At 44.7% G+C, this 19,004-nt stretch overlaps 1 protein-coding gene across 3 annotated transcripts in view; it reads left to right on the top strand.

Annotated features, from left to right (window-relative positions):
• The window catches only part of RAI1 (retinoic acid induced 1), a 633,938-nt gene that overhangs the window by 160,044 nt on the left and 454,890 nt on the right, over nt 1–19,004 (top strand). For 2 of the 3 annotated variants that reach the window (XM_086940845.1, XM_086940846.1), the window contains exon 2: nt 12,630–12,710. The exons of the other annotated variant lie outside the window; for it this stretch is intronic. The gene's annotated coding sequence lies outside the window, so the exon portion shown is untranslated. The remainder of the gene's footprint in view (nt 1–12,629; nt 12,711–19,004) is intronic. 3 annotated transcript variants of the gene reach the window in all.

Raw genomic sequence — 19,004 nt, 5'->3', positions numbered from 1 at the left:
TGTTTTTCTCTTGGAGAGTCTTTTGTATCTTGGTGACTCCTCCCTTAGTTGGTAGTGCGCATGGGCATCGGCTCCATCCTTAGATTGTTTTTTTCCGCCATCGGGTTCGGATGAGGATCGAGACGCTCCAGATCAACTTCAGAAGAAAGTGATTTATCGGCGCGTATTCCCTTTCCAATTCGACGGTATTGTTATCGAACGCGTTTCATTTCCATTCCGACGCGTTGCAAATTCAAAATCGAAGAGAAAAACTTGGATCTACGTCGAAGAACAGGAGGCCTTTCTCGACGCAGTCAAGCCCGGAGTCCATGGAAAGGACTCCATTCAAAAAATGTCCAACGTGTGGTGCTAAGTTCCCACACAAGGACCTACACGAGGTGTGCAACCTCTGTCTATCGCCTGAACACGAATCCAGGGACTGCGAAGCCTGTGCAGCATTCTCCTCCAAGCTAACGATTAGAAATCGTCGAGCTCGAAGACACGAGGTTTCCAGAATGCAGGCGGAGGCGATCCCGGAGTTGTTCGGAGACGAGCAAATCGAGGAAGAAGAGGACCAGTCGGGGTCGGAAGGGGACCAGTCGGAGGTTGAAGAACTCATCGAGCAACAAACCGTGAGTGACGACGTCCCCTTACCGAAAAACCGACCCCGTGCGGTAACGACCCCGCCCTCGGGCCCGGTCAAACCGCAGAAAAAAGTTTCCGACGCCCCGCCCTCGGGCCCGGCAACGAAACTGAAACTGAAACCGAAACACTCGGACCCCCACCATGTCGGATCCGAGAAAAGGGCGACATCGACTTCGGCACCGAGGCTACATACAAGGGAAAGCTCGGTATCGAAACATTCCATGTCGAAACATAAATATGATTTATCGTCCAAGATACACTCGATACCCAGAAAGTCGGAATCGAGCAGACATTCGGTGTCGAAAACAACAAGATCTGACGATCGAAAACAAAAACACCTCTCGGAACCAGGACCTTCGGTACCGATTCAGGAGCAACAGACAGATCCCAAACAAAAGATCTTGTTTATTGATCCGCAAACTGGGAAAGTGGTCACGAAGAAGAGAAAGAGTGAACAGTCAGAAGATAAACCTCTTCCTTCAAAAAAGAGAACAATGGGGACAAATATAACTCCTCCTGCTTCTCCTCGACCTAAAGTCACACCCTCTTCTCCTATTCCTCACAATAGGCCAAATATTCCTACACCTTCCACACCAAGACCAGCTACACCTCAGTCAGATGTAGACAGTGATCTAGGGGAGGGAGAACCTCAAGGGGATGACGAAACTATCCCAGATGAGGAGGACCCATGGGAAAATTATGATATAGGGTCAGATGAGGACAACGACCCAGAGCTATATCCCTCAAAGCCTTCACCACCTGATGATAACACAGGTTTTGTGCAGCTCATTAATAGGGCAGCAAAATATCACAAACTAGATATGCATACAGAACCTCAAATAGAGGATTTCTTGTTAGAGACTCTACCTAATGCACAGAGAACATCAGGTACTCTTCCTATGTTGAAGGGTCTTCTTAGTCACACAGAGGAAATATTCGAAAACCCAGTGAGAGCCAGGGTGTTAAACCCAAGAATTGATAAAAAATATAAAGCGGCTCCAAAGGACCCAATATTTATTAAAGGGCATGTACCTCTAGACTCGCTGGTGGTCTCAAACGCTCGTAAAAGAGCAAACTCATTATCTACAGGAGAGGCTCCTCCACCAGATAAAGAGTCAAAGTTAATAGATGCATCAGGCAAAAGAGTAGCATCACAGGCAGCGAATAGCTGGCGTATAGCCAATACACAAGCACTACTCGCACGTTATGACAGGGCACATTATGATGAGTTAGAGAAACTTATCACACATCTCCCCAAAGAACATCAGAAAAAGGCAGATCAATTAATACAGGAAGGTAAAATAATAACTAATACTTCCATTAAGTGCGCACTAGACGCAGCAGACACTGCAGCAAGATCTATTAACACCAGTGTCATGCTAAGAAGACATGCATGGCTTAGAATCTCAGGATTCAAACAAGAAGTACAAACGGCCCTACTGAACAAACCATTTGATCAGAAGACACTGTTTGGTTCAAGCACAGACGAGACCTTAGAAAAAATGAAGAAAGATACAGAAACGGCTAAGTCAATGGGAGCATTGCAACAGCCAACACTCAGAGGTTCCTTTCGTAGATCCACCTATAGAGGGGGCTCAAAGAACACAGGAACAAATCAGCAATCCACCTCTTTCACACCAACATCACCCAGAGGTAATTCAAGAGGCAGTTACAGAGGTAACAACAACAAGGGTAGAGGCCGCGGAAATAATAACAACCGCAACGCCTCAACACCAAAACAGTGACTTCATAGAACTCCCCCCAGACCACATAACACCGGTCGGGGGACGTCTATCACAGTTCCTACCTGTCTGGGAAAACATCACATCAGACAAGTGGGTGAGACAAATTATCCAACATGGTTATTGCCTAGAACTCACAGCTACCCCACCAAACATCCCCCCCAAACAGCGTCCAATGAGCCAAGATCATCTGACATTATTAAGAGAAGAAGTTCTAGCACTTCTACAAAAGCATGCAATAGAGAAGGTCCCAAAAGATCAAAAAGGAACAGGAGTATACTCTCTATACTTCCTGATCCCCAAAAAGGACGGGTCCCTAAGACCAATATTAGACCTCAGACCTCTCAATGCTTACATAAATTCGGAGCATTTCCACATGGTCACGCTCCAACAAGTACTCCCTTTACTGAAGAAAGGGGACTTTCTTTCTACACTGGATCTAAAAGACGCTTACTTTCATATCCCAATTCACAAAGCCCACAGAAAATACCTAAGGTTTGTGTTAGAAGGACAACACTATCAGTTCAAAGTCCTTCCGTTCGGTGTCACAACAGCACCAAGAGTTTTCACAAAATGTCTAGCTGTGGTGGCAGCACACCTAAGAAGACAACAAATACATGTCTTCCCATACTTGGACGATTGGCTAATAAAGGCCAAGTCAAAAGAAGAATGTCTTCACAACACACAGAAGACAATTCAATTGCTGCACCACCTAGGGTTCACGGTGAACTACAAAAAATCGCACCTGCAACCAAACCAGATTCAGCAATACCTGGGGGCTACAGTAGACACAGAAAAGGCAATAGCATACCCCAACCCAGTCAGGATACAAACAATGGTCGGGTTAATACAAAGATTTCAACCACAACACTCACTACCAGCACGAGTGTTTATGCAACTATTAGGCATGATGTCCTCATGCATACTGCTAATACCACATGCCAGACTTCAAATGCGTCCACTACAGGAGTGTCTAGCGACACAGTGGAATCAGGCTCAAGGTCAGATTACAGATCTGGTGTTGGTAAACGACCGGACGTACCGCTCTCTGAAGTGGTGGAACACAGAAAACATTTCCAAGGGACGGTCGTTCCTAGAGCCAATTCCACAAGTAATAATAACAGCGGACGCATCGCTCTCAGGATGGGGAGCGCATATGGACAAATACACAGTGCAGGGGAAGTGGAGTGTGCAGCAAAAGAAACTGCACATCAACTACCTGGAACTATTAGCAGTGTTTCTAGCACTAAAAGCTTTCCAAATGCAAATAACAGGCAAGGCAGTCCTGATCAGAACAGACAACATGACTGCAATGTATTATATTCAAAAACAGGGGGGGACACACTCTCTCCAACTATCCAAACTAGCACAGGACATTTGGAGATGGGCCATTCCTCAAAAGATCTATCTGTTAGCAGAACACCTACCAGGAGTTCAAAATCAGATAGCAGACATCCTAAGCAGACAGTCAGAGCAAGTACACGAATGGGAGCTGCACGACCAAATACTGCAGCCATTCTTCCAAAAGTGGGGGCAACCAGAGATAGATCTGTTTGCCAATCATCAGAACGCAAAATGCAAAAACTTCGCATCCAGGTACCCACACCAACGGTCCCAGGGCAATGCACTATGGATAAATTGGTCCAACAAATTTGCTTACGCGTTCCCTCCTCTACCACTAATTCCGTTACTGGTTCGAAAGCTGCAGCAACACTCAATGACAATGATACTAGTGGCACCCACGTGGGCAAGACAGCCGTGGTTCACCACACTGCTACAACTCTCACAAGTACCACATCAAAAGCTAAGATTATTACCCATGCATCTTACACAGAACCATGGAGAAATAATGCACCCAGATCCCAAACAACTGAACCTAGCGATCTGGCTCCTGAGGTCATAGAGTTTGGATATTTAGATCTACCACCAGAATGTATGGAAATCATTAAACAAGCAAGACGTCCTACCACCAGAGCATGCTACGCAGCAAAATGGAAAAGGTTTGCTATACACTGTAACAGTAAGCAAATCAACCCTTTGGACGCATCCACTAAACAAATCATTTGCTATTTACTACACTTACAGCAATGTAACTTAGCATATACCTCTATAAGAGTTCATCTCGCAGCTATAGCGGCGTACCTACAAAACAGGCAACATCTTTCCCTGTTTAAAGTACCAGCAATTAAAGCTTTCATGGAAGGACTCAAAAGAGTCATTCCACCAAGAAGACCACCTTCCCCAGTCTGGAATCTCAACATAGTACTTACCAGACTAATGGGGCCACCCTTTGAACCTATGCATAGGTGTGAAATACAATTCCTCACATGGAAGGTGGCCTTCCTCATAGCTATCACGTCACTTAGAAGAGTAAGTGAGCTGCAGGCTTTTACAATTCAAGAACCATTTATGCAGTTACACCAAAATAAGGTGGTTCTTAGAACAAACCCAAAGTTCTTACCAAAAGTAATTTCAGCATTCCACATCAATCAGTCAGTGGAATTACCGGTTTTCTTTCCAAAACCACAAACAGTAGCAGAAAGAGCCCTACATACATTAGATGTTAGAAGGGCCATATTGTACTATATAGAAAGAACACAAACTTTCAGAAAGACAAAACAGCTATTTGTTGCGTTTTCTCCAACACACAAAGGCAATCCCATCTCTAAGGCGGGCATTGCCAGATGGATTGTAAAATGCATTCAAATATGCTACTTAAAAGCAAAGAGAACATTAACTGTTCCTCCTAGAGCTCACTCTACACGTAAACTAGGAGCATCTATGGCATTTTTGGGAAACATCCCACTAGATGACATATGCAAGGCAGCTACCTGGGTTACACCACACACCTTCACAAAACACTATTGTGTAGATGTGCACACAACACAACAAGCTAGAGTGGGACAAGCAGTATTAAAAACTTTATTTCAGACAGTTGCAACAGACACTGGCGACCACCGCTAGGGAGAGAACTGCTGTATAGTCTATTCATAATGTACCATCTGCAGCCCATATGCCTCGAACGGAATATGCTACTTACCAGTATGCATCTGTTCTTGGCATAGAGGGCTGCAGAGTGGTACATGCCCTCCCAGCCTCCCCGGAAACCTGTGTCTGTTCCAACATTATTCTTATTTAGATACACTTACATGGGCATTCTTATCTGTATTCTACTACACTACTCCATCTAACCCTACTATGGCAAAACAATCGAAGGATGGAGCCGATGCCCATGCGCACTACCAACTAAGGGAGGAGTCACCAAGATACAAAAGACTCTCCAAGAGAAAAACAAAGTGCAATCATCCGAGCCCAACACCAGATGGCGATCTATTCATAATGTACCACTCTGCAGCCCTCTATGCCAAGAACAGATGCATACTGGTAAGTAGCATATTCCTTACATTGGACATTTTCGACCATGATAAGCAGTTAAAAAGATATTCATTTCATGTTATGGATTATCACATCAGTCTCGCAAATGCAGACAGGCAAAAATATCTTACAGCAACCAGTAGAAATCAAACAAGCATTTGCAACGCAATAGGTCTCGCATTATTAAAGTTTGAGCTATTGGTGTTGCATTATTATTAGCAATGCTAATAGCTCAAACTTTAATAATGCGAGACCTATTGCATTACAAATGCTTGTCCTTTTAAGTCACCTCAAGCAAAGGATTCTCTGGACCTGGGGGCTTAGGAGTCTCCCCATAACCCCCAACCCCACCCCCGCACTTTAGCAGCTTAAGTGTAGATAGCCACTGAACTCGATGGCCTTGTAATCTGGGTCCCACTAAATATTGATTTATTTTATATTTGCCCTTTTATGTCTGTAGGCCTGGAGATAAAGGCTCGTAATATGATATGGAGAAAAAGCAGAGCAGAGTTGAGAGGTGAAGGTCAAGAACTACTTAAATTGCCAGGTTCGGGAAAGGAGATGGAAAGAAAATTATTTAAGAATCTTAATTGTAAAAAGAAAGCAGTGATCACGAAACAAACCGAATGGGGGGACGAGTGGAATGGGGTTGAGATACAATTGAAAAAATTGTTTAAGAAAACAAAAATTATCGTAGCTAGAAACTGGTAAGGAGGAAGGAGTGAAGGGTGAAAAGAATGGTGGAAGGAAACAAAGAAGAAATATGAAAGGAAGGAAATGTGAAAGGAGACATGAAAGGAAGGAAGGGTCAAAACAACAAAGAAGGGTACAAAGATGAATGGTTGGAATAATGAAACTTGGATGGGTGATAGGATCAATTAACAAATCGTTTGGAAAAAAGGATAAATGGGTGGATGGAAGGTTGGATGAAAGGCTGTTAGTAGAAATGGATGAAAGAGTGAAAGGATGGATGATCAATATGTGAAAGGAATGGTCACTGAATGGATGGAATGATGAAAGGAAGGATGGACGTTCAAAAGGGTGGATGAGTGAAAGATGGATGAATGAATGAGTGGACCAATGAATGGGAGGGTTGTCAATGGATTGTTGGAATAATTAAATGATGGGGTTAAGGATCAGAGAATGGATAGATGAAAGGATCAGAGGATAAATGGATAATCGGAGGATGTACAGATGAAGAGGACTAATCTAGGAAGTGTCGGGCCTACTGTTTCCCTCATTCGGTGTCATTAGAGTTTTGGTTCAAAGTGAGGGGTAAATTTAATTTGATACTTCCTTGCCCTGGTTTTTAAAGCATGGTCTGTCCCTTGGCATAACTGTATTGAATTATAATAAAACTGTGTTTAAAAATACTTACTGCCCCGATAAGGCGTTGAAATGCCTATCGGCGAATAGAACGCTATTCGGAAGCCCAAAGTTAGTGAGCAACCTTTTGGTTAATGGAATTAGTCTTGTGCTCTCAAATAAACTATTCCATGCATTTACTCCAGTTTCTTTGTTGTACAGTAATGACTCGGTGTGCTCATTAGAGGGGGTTATGCAGTGCTTGAAATAGAAAAATAGAAGCACAGGTACTCTGGTTACAGAGTACCTTCCCTGTTTGTTTCTGAGAAGTGCTGGTACTCTCCAATTAAAAGTATTGCATTTCTCTTGAGAAGTGCCGGTACTCTCCTTCTCAAAATAAAATTGTGGCGGTACTCTGTACCCTACAGTATTGGCCCATTTGAAGCACTGGGGTTATGTGAGAAGCAAACGGTTAATGAAATGAACAGATATTATTAGCTTGCAGGGAGATGGTTTGAAGAGAGATTAAGAAAGGCATGCAATTTAGAGGAGTGTACATAAACAGGAGGCAGGCAGAGTGACATTCAAAATAAACATGGAAGGAAAAAATTGAATGTTGAATAGCTTAAGTCAAGGTCATGACTCATGCAGGATGTTAGGAATATAGCAGAGAAATGTTTGCATAGCATGCAGTCTTTGCATGTAAACCTGATGAAGGAAACACATTTAGAATTGTACTGTATAGGAATGTGACTTTCAACAGTCTTTCTAGAGACACTTTAACTTTTAAGAGGTGGCAGATACTTGCCTCGCCACAAAAAGCCAGCAGATTTCATGATGACACCCCTTTACGAGCGACCGTCAAGCAGTGGCATTTAAACATATCAACAGTACCCGTAATTACCATTTGACTTTGACAGCACCATTGAGAAAGCTATTGTGCACCCCTCCCTACTGGAGGTGCGATATAAATACTTGCAAACCTAGAAGGGACACCTGTGTGTACCTACTGCAGGGGTATATTAAATACTATGAAGTATTATCACAGTTTAAGCTATTAAATCATGTTACATCATACAAACTACACATATAAACATGTTATGTAAACACTCGCCAGTTTAATATAAAACAAGCAGTTGATAAACATGCTTCAGCAATCATCATTAGTAAATTCAGTGCATAGTTGATATAAAGCATTCATTACAGGGTGCGGAAGGGCTCAGGAAAGTGCTGGGCCCAGCTCCAGACCCTGAAGAGCACTGGGCACCACAAATCAGACACCACGGTCCACAGAATGAATGTGTCTTGTGGCCACACCATGACTCACTAGCATTCACCTTGCCTCATAGCCACAAAAGATTGTCTAGAACGTGCTCCAAGTTATACACAGGCCCTGCATATTTCCCTAGTTCTCTTGTGGCTAGAGCTTGTGCCATGCCTCAGACTCTCAGGCGCCTGTGCCGAGGTCAGTGGTATGCAACGTTCAGTGGCCACAATCCAGTGCAAGGGCAAAGACTGAGAGGGTAACTGAAGTACAGTGATTCACTCGATTTCTCAATACAAGAGTCAGCACGCGAACCATGGTTTACTTTCTAATCTTGAGAGATTCCCGGAATTAACAACACTGCAAAGATGGAGGTTAAGGGTTTTTTGGTGGCTTCAAGGTGTATTTAAGGTCATAGTCTACAGGTGAACTATGTAGGCAACCCAGACCTTTAACCACATCGCTGCAGCGGCTATTTCGCCGTAGCGCTAAGGTGGGGCGAGGGGGCCGCGCGGCGGGCGCATGCTGGTGACGGAACCGCTCCGTCACCAGCGGCGGTTGAGCTGTGCTCATGACGGAGCGGTTCCGTCATGGCCCCGCCCGCTCAATAGGACGGGCCGCGCAGACGCGAAATCAGCGCAGCGCAGGCGCGGGGGCCGGGCCATGACGGAACCGCTCCGTCATCAGCACAGCACCACCGCGGCTGATGACGGAGCGGTTCCGCCATCAGCATGGATAGGGTTAAAACCTTCTTTTTGTCCACCAGACAACCAGAGCTTGAAACAAGGACTTCAAACAAGGACTTGGAGTCAGCAATGTTCAGCCCAAGGGAAGTGGAAGTGACAACATAACTCTTTGACTCTGGATGACGTCCCCGCTTTTTCTACCCTTAGCTCCTCATCAACCTCATTCATTAGGTACCTAGGAAAACCAGGTCAGTCAAGCACTCTCTAGACTGCTCTTATTACAAAAAAATGTTGATATGATTATTATAAAGTATTGGTTTTGATAGAGCTAATAGGTCAGATGATAGTTTTTCACTACTGTAAATAGTAAGTTCATTTGCAGTTCATAAACTTCAAAGTATGGATCCAAAACAGATGTTGTACTTCAAAATCTTTATTTCCAAACACATTAAAAGTTTTCCAGCTCGCACCGCCGACACGTGTTTCGTCTCATGGAGACTTTTTCAAGGCAATAAGTATTCCTATCAGATGTTATGGTCGGAAGGGTCTTATTCTTCAATATGAGAGTTGGTGGAGTCAATGGTCATGCAGTTAATATGTATCCAAATAAATTGGTCAAGAAGATATAGTCCTAGGGTCAAGGTCACCCTACACGTCTTGTAGTACAATGTGCAAAGTATAAATCACGGTAAGGAAGACTGTCATTGAAAGTGGTCTTTATCAATTTGGGCGACTTACTGCGTGGAGATTATTCAAATATTCCCACAGTCATATTCATGGACCTTGATAAGTCTCATGTACACCGGCATCGTGGGAGAATCTCCACTGCTAACAGCTACTCATTCATTAGGTGTTGGGTGATGAGGAAAACTACACAGCCCTGTTTACTTTTTGTCCTAGCTTGTCCTGCCTTCCTGACTGCTAAGATCAGGGTAGCAAGTGCAGTGTCAGAAGCACCAGAACACACCCCAGAACAGGAGCTGCCACCCTTGGCAATCCCTAATTGAAATCCTGGACTTGAACGAGTATCGCCACTGACATAGGTCTGAGGTATAGACCAGACACCAAAACCTATGCGAATTGTGCAGTAATTATTAAGAACCTGAAACCCAGTGTTCTGGATTTTGTTTACACATTGCTGCTTCTCTTAATCAATACTTCTGTTTTGCTGATATTATAAAAATCTATTCAGATTTATTCTGACTTAACAGAAGTTGTAACTAGTTCATTCCCATATTTATTCATTCAATAAATGACCACCCATTCTTGGTCTGCTGGGTGTATGCACGATAAACAACCACATATGTAATACAAAATCCCTCTCCTGTGGAAAGTTAGTACAACCACTTGCACAAACTTCAAATTATTTAAGGCAATTTCATCCCTTCTTTAGCTTCCTGTGCTACCATTCTGCATTGATGTTGGCTTGGCAGCCATGACCGAGATCTGCCTCCTTACCTGACACTACAGATGGAAGCGGAGCCTTGGTAACAAGTGTTGGCCTGGTAGAGAAGAATCTTAGAGTTAATAGCCATTTTGCCAGAAAGTAATGGCCCTATTACCGGGTACACCCTAGTTTTCAGTAAGATTTTTTTAATGGTTTGAGTGTATTCTGATAATGGGATTTCTTTACTTCAACCGAAACTCTTGAACCAAACTACCAGATTACAGTGACTTGTAATGGGTGCGCCCCCTGAATATTGAATCAACAGTACCGATGGGACGAAATATAGAAAATAAAATATCAACAGGTAAGCCTAGATTTTCTCTACCTAACTCTACATATATTTTAATGGTACAGAGCCTCTTAGGTGCTGCGCCTATTCCAACGGCACCACTAACTCAGGAGTGCTGCCGTCGGCCATTGGACGTTCGAACCTCACCTGCGCAATGGAACGTCCAGCACTGGAACTGGACGTTCCATAGCTGCTAGGAGGTTAAATTTGGAGTTAGGAATAGCAAGTCTATGCTTCCCTATAAGCACTTACCTTTCAATATTTTGTCCCTCCGTATTGGTATGCTACACTGCGTAAGACTGTACTTCAGGATATGAGATTCTTACTCAATAAGTGACACGTCTCCATGGTGTGAAACCAATACCCACTGATTGTGACTGTGCTTCAACACTCACTCCCAGTGAGTGAGTCGCCAACGTGTGAAGCTGTCTTAAGACGTGAGATACACACTCAGATTCTGAAACTTGGGGTTACCAGGACTGTTCAAGCCTGACATGAGATATATATAGATATATATTTTGCTGCGCCTAGAGGAGTAACTCGATCCTTTCATACTGTTGGTTGTTCGGTGCAACATTCCACCCACTATATAGTGCTTGGCTTGGTTTGCAATGCAAAAGGGACTATTTTGCATCTCAAAATATTCTACTTCTAGCAAAAAAATATTTATGTAAAACAAGCATTGCATATGAAAAGCGTGTTTCTGTTTTGTTCTGTTCTTTTTCTTTGTAGTAGGTGAATGTTGTGGTTAAGATTCTCATTTTGGTTGATGGAGCTCTTCAAATCCCGAACAAAATTTGCACTTGTAAATCAATGTGCCCTCCTCGCATGTATTCACAAATGCTGCAAACTGCTGTATAATGTTTGCATAATTTCGCACATTAAAGCCAGACCGACTGCTTCTGCCAATGCTTGTTTCCTCTCTGATTTTATGGCGAGTTCCAGCCGCCTGGCAGGCGCACATGGACATGACTGTGCGAGTGTTTGCATGTGCATGTTTTTTCTCTGCCTCCCTCCCCCCTGCACTTCCCTGTTTTCCGCGCCTCCTTTGTTCGCCTGCACCCTTCGAGGGAGCTTCGACCTCATCAACAAATAGATAAGAGTGACACGTTACCCCGCGTCCCATTGACACCCGGGAGCAGGGCGTCCGAGCGGGACCTCTGCAGCCCCACGCCCCCTCTCAGACCCCCGCCCCCACGCGCCCCCCTCACCCCGGCACGCTCGCAGCCTTCCGCCGTCTGGGTCTCATCTGCCGCGCGGGAAGGTGTCTCGCGGGGCGAGGGGGTGCAACACAAAAGGGGAAGCATCCGGGTCCCCGCAGCCGCCTGCGGCTCGCGCTGCCCCGCGCGGTGTCGGCGCAGAGCTGCGTGCGCGCGTGCATTGCTATTCCAGGCACACTCGCACACAGACACGGCACACTCTGGAGATCACACGGGCGAGCCCAGCCCCCCGCCCCGCTTCAGTCTAATAAAACCTGCCCTCCAGGGAGCCCTCCCACCCCCTCCGAAGAGACTTCATTGCACTCAGCCCCCCTGGGGCCGCTCTGCAGCCCGGTGTGTTTGTGTGCGTAGCGTGGACACCCACTTCTCCCCTACCCTCATCATCACCTTCCTCCACGCCCCCTTTCACTCCTCGCTCATCCCCCCCACCACCTCCACCGCCGCCTCCTGACTCTCCTCTCCTGCCGCCTGCCGTGGGGAGCCCGCAGCCAGACCCCCCTCCACCACCTCTGCCGCCACCCCACCCCCAGGATGGATGCCACGGGCCCGCTTCTAATTACCTGCTATCCCCGAGTGGTGCATGAATAATCGCTGCTGAAGGGCTGCCGCTGCTGCTGCTGAGTAGGGAAAGGGAAGGACGAAGCGTACTACATCTGCTGTGTTTCTTCTCCTCCCAGGGATCTGACCCACGGCTGCTGAGCTTTGGAGAAGCAGGAAGAAGAGCCTAGAGGGGTGGACCAGCTCCGGAAGCGTTGCAGGTACTGACTTTACTTCTCTTTCCTTTCACTCCAAACCCGCTGCTGCCTTTGTGTTTGTAGCTTTCACTTCTTTTATTATTTTCTGATCTGCTCCCACTCCTCTTACCTTCCCCTGGGATGGGGGTCTGTGGGGTGGGGGTGCATTGCACCAGTGGTCGTCCTGGTGCAGGGCAGTTCTGATTGGCCTGCAGGGGTCTGCTGCGGGCAGCCCTGGGTGAAACCTGGCTCTGCCTTGTGATGCTAGAAGTTATTCTTATATTTGGTATTTATTCATTTATTCAGGCTGAAGTAGTATTTCTGACAGACATGTTGTGCTGAAGTGCAGTGGTGGTACATAATATGGAAGTTGGCTTTCGTGGCATGAACCAGGTGGGTGATGGAGGTGTTGCACAAAGGTGCCGTTGAGTGTCACATAAACTGCGAAGACCAGCAGCGACAAGATACATCATGGAGTTTACAGTCAGAAAGCTTATACTTTGGTGTAACGAGCTGCGTTCACCACTGCTGATGTGCCACTTAAAAGAAGTTTAGAAGTTGGTTCATCATTAATGGAAACCAGGACATCTCCTCCTATTTGGCGAAGAGGGTGCTTCCAGGTGATGACGAGGTAGCCACAGGCACAGTTATTCTGGAAATGGCTCAATGTGGTCACATCCCTCAGATGCCTGCCCCATCTCTGAGCACCAGTGTTGAAATAAAAAGTCCTTCTTGGTTTTTCATCGCCTGTAGTGGATCTACAACTCGCTACCCAAAGGGGATGGACATGTTGAACTACAACCTCCAGTCAGGGCCTGTGTTCAGGCCTCAGGAGCACTGCAGATCTGCCCGCTGGTACCTCCTCATACTCTGAGTTTATGATAGCAGTAGAGGGACATTTAAGCCAATCCTTGCTGAATGCTACACCTTGACCTCATTCGTAAGCCCATTCCCTTAATGATGCATGTTTGTTATTGATTTGATTCCGTGCAGTGCTCAAGTGACGCTGGTACTTGTGCAGCGCTTTCTATAGATGTGTGTGTAGGACAGAGAGCACATTGATAGAGCTGGAATAGAGAGCCCGCTGTCTCATCAAATCAACATCTTTACATTTCTGATCTCTTGAAACACATCATGTGCCCCACAGTATACTAACACATAATTTACAGAAAGTGTTATGAAGCCTTGGCCAGTTCAGGTTTTTGACAAATAATGGACCTGAGGCTGAGAGAGAGAGAAAGTTGATTTTCCCAGATCACACATTTTAGACAAGTGAGAAAGCTGAGATTGGAACTCGACTGGATTGTTGAACGTTCACTGCAGTACTGTGTGCTGTTTACTGTGCATCTTGCATAGCACAGAAATATAGTCACAAGTATGCTGCCCCATATAGGAGACTTTAGGATATGCATAGAATAATTTAAGATTACGCCATTTCTAAGTCTCCTTTTAGTTTTAAGCTATTTTTGAAGTGGTTATTCACTAAATGTTTTTATTAAGCCTTTATAGAGGTAATCAGCTTGTTTTTAAACTTTCTTAGTTTTGACACCTAAGAGAACCGACACATGAAGATAATTGGTTTGACTAGGATCACACAGCTTGTTCAAGTTGAGAAACTGTAATTAGAAGGTCTCCTGGTTCTCAGTTGACACCTTAGCCATTAGGCCATGGAAGAGAATTTCAAAATTAAGAACTGATGAAAATGAATGTCATACTGCTTTTTGCTGAGTACAAAACAGGCACTGAAGTGGCTTTACGTATGTCTGGTGACAGGCAAAACTGGTGCTTCCATAGTCTCTGAAAGTGGTGGCCGGTTAAAGAAGCATCTTGAGTGGTCCACGCAAGTCGGGTGGTAGGCAAAGGACTTACTTTATTGGCCATTATTAATTTAGTGATGGCTAAAGAGGTGCCAGCTAGATTCTGTAGGTCTTACAGAAGAGGTGCGCAGACGTTCCCCTTGTGTCTGGTCAGGAGCACACAAAGTATCTCCCTGCAGTTTTGTGAGGGCCACGGTTGGCTCTTTAATGGACCCTTAGTATCTAGTGGCTGATGAAAGAGGTGATAAGGGGGGCTTATGTTTGGTGATGGTTGAAATGTTTGCTTGGTTTATCTTGACAGTCTAATGATGGGGGAAGGGGTGCTTTTGCTATATGGGACTGTAGCAAAAGAGGTGATTTAGTGATCAACTTGACTATAACAAAAGAGAGGATTTTGTAGTCTACGTGACTGCAAAAGACTTGATTTAGTGGCCTTTGTGACTACTGGAAAAGAGGTGATTTAGTGATCTGTGTGACAATAGCCAAAAAGGTGATTTAGTGGCCTACGTGACTAACCTAATTGGAGATTTGGTGCCCCTTGTTACTATGGCAAAAGAAGTGATTAAGTGGCCCCTATGTTTCTGATACTGGCCAAAAGGTCTGCTAGGTAGCTGTTAGCAGTCTTGATTGTGCGGAAAAAGCGGTGATTGACTGAGTATTTAATTGTCACAAAAGTGATGGTTGGCTTCCCATGTTATTATCCCAAAAGAGACGATTTAGTGTAATATGTGACTGTAACAAAATGGGTAAGTTGACAATCTATGTGACTATGGCAATATGGAGGGTTTGTTCGCATATGTGACTATAACAAAATTGATTTGGTGACCTATGTGAGTATAAAAAGGATTTGGTGGCCTATGTGTCTACCAACAAAAGGAACTTGGTGGCCTCTGAGACTATACAGAAAAGGCTTTGATGGCCTGTGTGACTGCAACAAAAGGGATTTGGTGGCCTATGTAACTCGGGACGCAGGAGGTGGTCTGTGACTCGGCTGATGGCAGAGAGGCTCTGGAGTGGCGCCTGCCAGGCTGGCGTATGCGCGTGCCACTGTTCTCCCACGCCACCAGGGCACGCAGCAGTGTGCCTCAGATCACACAGGCCGACTCTGCCACGGGTGAGGCGGCGCACGCAGCCTCCGAGAAAGGAGAGTGCAGCAATTACCGTACTGCGGACAGAGGGGAGGGGGGAAAAGCATTAAGATGAAGAGTCGAAAATGAAAAGGACGGCGTCGAGGCACGCACAAAGAGAGCTGCAGTCCAATTTACTGTACGAGACAATGAAGGTGGGCAGAGAGCGGGATAATGAGGCGCTAGTGTGTGGAAGGAGCGCCTGCGGCACTCCAGCACCTGAAGGGACGGCGTTCCCCCTCGACGCCGGGACGGGGGAGCGTGCTCAGTTTGCAGCGAGAGGCTGGGCGCGCTAGGGTCCTTTTAAATCGGGTTAGCCGATTCCCAGCACGCCTTTCATAGGATTTTCGTCAAAGCCATTTGAGACGGAGAAATGGAAGCCCCACACCTCCCGACCCCAAAAATTACCAAAAATACGAACAATGGATAGATTTAAAAGGAAGAAATGAGTGTTGTGTCTCTGAAATTGCCAATCACTTTTTTCCACCTCAACATTTGAAATGTAGATAGATGTGAAGTAAATAAAAAATGAGGTATTGGATTTTCTCTGGAATTGGACTTTGGATTTTTTATCTACTGACCATGCACACATCGGTACTGAAAGAGAGTAGTACATTGTAGTCAATTTATGTCCGAATGAAGTGACGCCTGAGGGACGATGTGTGACATCTGTCTGTCTCTTGGCTGTAATCCTGCAAGGGGCTGTGGTAGGTGTCTGTATTTTGCCGTGTGAAAAATCAGGCAGCTGTCTTGGGTATGGGGAGAATGCCATGTTTGTTCCCTGCCTACCCCCACCCCCACCCCCACTTTGCGTGCCTTTATTGTGCTTTTCAGGTCATCATTTCTGTTGTACAGTACTTTGCATTCCAGTCACATGTGTATAGCGCTAGCCACCAGGACATCCACCCTACAAGGGAACACTTGCACGCTTTAGAATTAAGTAACCGCTTTACTGGTATGGCAAGTAAGAACAAGCATTGGCAAGCCCATTAGGTCTGGCATTGGCTGCCAGCCTTTTTGCTTTGTCATGCTTGTCTCGTGTTTTTTCATGTATTTTTGCCAAAATTTGGTAGGGAAGAATCTTGGTCCGTATCAAATAAAAAAAAAAATTGCTAAAAGCAAACATTTTTTTTTCTTTATTAGTCATTGGCACTTAAGGGAACATCTTTGTGTGTGTGTATGTGCTCCTTGTGCATGGGAAGACTGCTGTCCCTCACTGTGAAGTTAGCCAATGGCTGAAGTGGGCTGACCCACCCATGCTGTAGTGGGTGGAAGAAAAATGGGAAGGACACATTAACAGACAAATACGTGAAGAGCACTGGCTGAAAGCTCTATCACTATGTTAAACATGTAATTTCAGTAAAATCAAAAGGTATTGGCTAACACCAGACCTAAAAACCACGAAAAGCCAGCCTCTGGAATGTGCAATGAAACAAATATAGCGTTTCCGTGCTGTTTTTTAGACACTTCACACATCGCCTTCATCAAGGAAGTTTACCCCAGGCACAATCCTCAGAAGTGTCAAGTGTACAAATATATGTTTGGGGAACACCTACAATTTCTATTTTCAGTGATTGCACGCACAGTGATGCGAATAGCCTCATGACTGAAGAAGAGACCACTTTAAACGTAACCTTGTCATCAGAAGACCAACATCTATCAAAGATGTTTAACAATTATAGTGCCATGTAGCTGACATTCTTTTGAGAATTTGATTCTCCAGCGATGGCCAATTCTGTTTAACTTCAAAGACTTGGCAAGTAAACAAGCATGTACCAAAACTATATTGTGTCATAAGCTTTAATTTCCCTTTAAGGACTCAGACCTGGTTTTAAAAAATGCAAAGCCACATAACTTGCCTCCAGAGTGCTAAATGAAGAAAAACATTATTGTCCAATGGCGAAAAACGGTTACCTTGGCATCACTGAAGTAACTGGGCCAAAGCTGAACGATATGCTTACAGTGTGGTAACTTGTTGTGGCTGCTATATTTGCTTTGATACTGAAGGTTGTTTTGAAACAGAGTTCTCTGTGAGTCTCTCTGCAGCAAAAGGTTGTTGCTAGAAATATCCGTCCTTTTGTTCCAGGTGTTGTAGTTTAGAAATGATGACAGAACTGCATCACCAGCTCCTTCCCAAGCTAAGTCCTAGGGTTGTTGATGTCGCAGATGGCGCCCGTGTATCTGGTACATGGTCTTTTAAGCAACCATGATGTCATCAGCAGCGAGACAGCCTACGGGGATATGGATTTCTATTGAGCATTGTATTGGTGTATCTATGGTATGTGTACTGCCTCATGAACATTCTGGTCCACGGCCATGATCTGGACTTGATTCCAAGTGTCCTGAGGCTAACAAGCATGATATAGTAGTGGAAGTGGTCACTTGCGGTGTTTGTTACCTTCAAGATCACAGATCATGTAACGTGTACCCTGAAGTCCTCCAGTTTGATGGAAACTATCCAGGCTGAGGTTCTGGCCCCAGTTCTAGATCTAACGCCTACTTAAGGTCCAGCCTCCAGTGGTCAGAATGGCATTTGCATTCGTTCTTGATAAATACACTGGTCTTACACTCAGTGTCCAATATCAGTTAAAAACACAGACTTCTCCTCTTCACTGGCATGTCCTGTTCTGCGACAATCTCAATTACTATTCAAAAGATAATGAGATCGCTAATCTACTTGTAGTAAGTACTAGCAACACTTAAAAGTTGCTTTTATAAAAAGACACAAACACAGAAACACGGATCAGGAGAAAGGAAGCAAAACACCAAAACAGCCAATAATTTAAGATTCTAAGAATATAAATGATTTAAAATCATCTGTATCTTATCACAACTAACCTGTTAATGCGTCCTAATGAACATCATTTTATCATGTCTTGAAATCAATGTTGCGTCTTGTGTCCCATCTTCCACACTTGCCATGCCATGTCCTAGATTTTGAAAGCCAAACGAGTAGACTATCCACTTCCACAGAAGAGTGAAAACAACCTCAGATGAGTTTAGCCCCAGCTCACGTAATCAAGTAGCCAATTCACAAGGCACTGGGCTTAAAAGTGAGATTTTAATAATTTCACTCACCATTTTTTCAAACTTTTCTAACCAAACCCAAGAAATTCCTCAGCAATTCCACAAAACTTGGCACAGGGCCCCTTCTTCTGTATTACTTGTTGAGCATTAACTGAAAGTCAGCCATCCTTTTCAGGTTCTCTTGGTGTCCCACACAACCTGCATATTAGATGTTGATGTATATGTTGTAATTCAATTCCAACATTTTTTTCCGAAAGGGAATTCACAAATGTTGCCCCATGTGTGATTTCATGAATCCATTCCCAGTGCAGCTGAACATGCTCCATTAATAGTTCACATTTTTAGTA

The sequence above is a fragment of the Lissotriton vulgaris genome, chromosome 10, assembly GCF_964263255.1.
Source record: "Lissotriton vulgaris chromosome 10, aLisVul1.2, whole genome shotgun sequence".
In the NCBI taxonomy this organism is placed as follows: Eukaryota; Metazoa; Chordata; class Amphibia; order Caudata; family Salamandridae; genus Lissotriton; species Lissotriton vulgaris.
The sequence above is the reverse complement of the archived record's forward strand: the minus strand, read 5'-3'. Positions and strand labels throughout refer to the sequence as shown.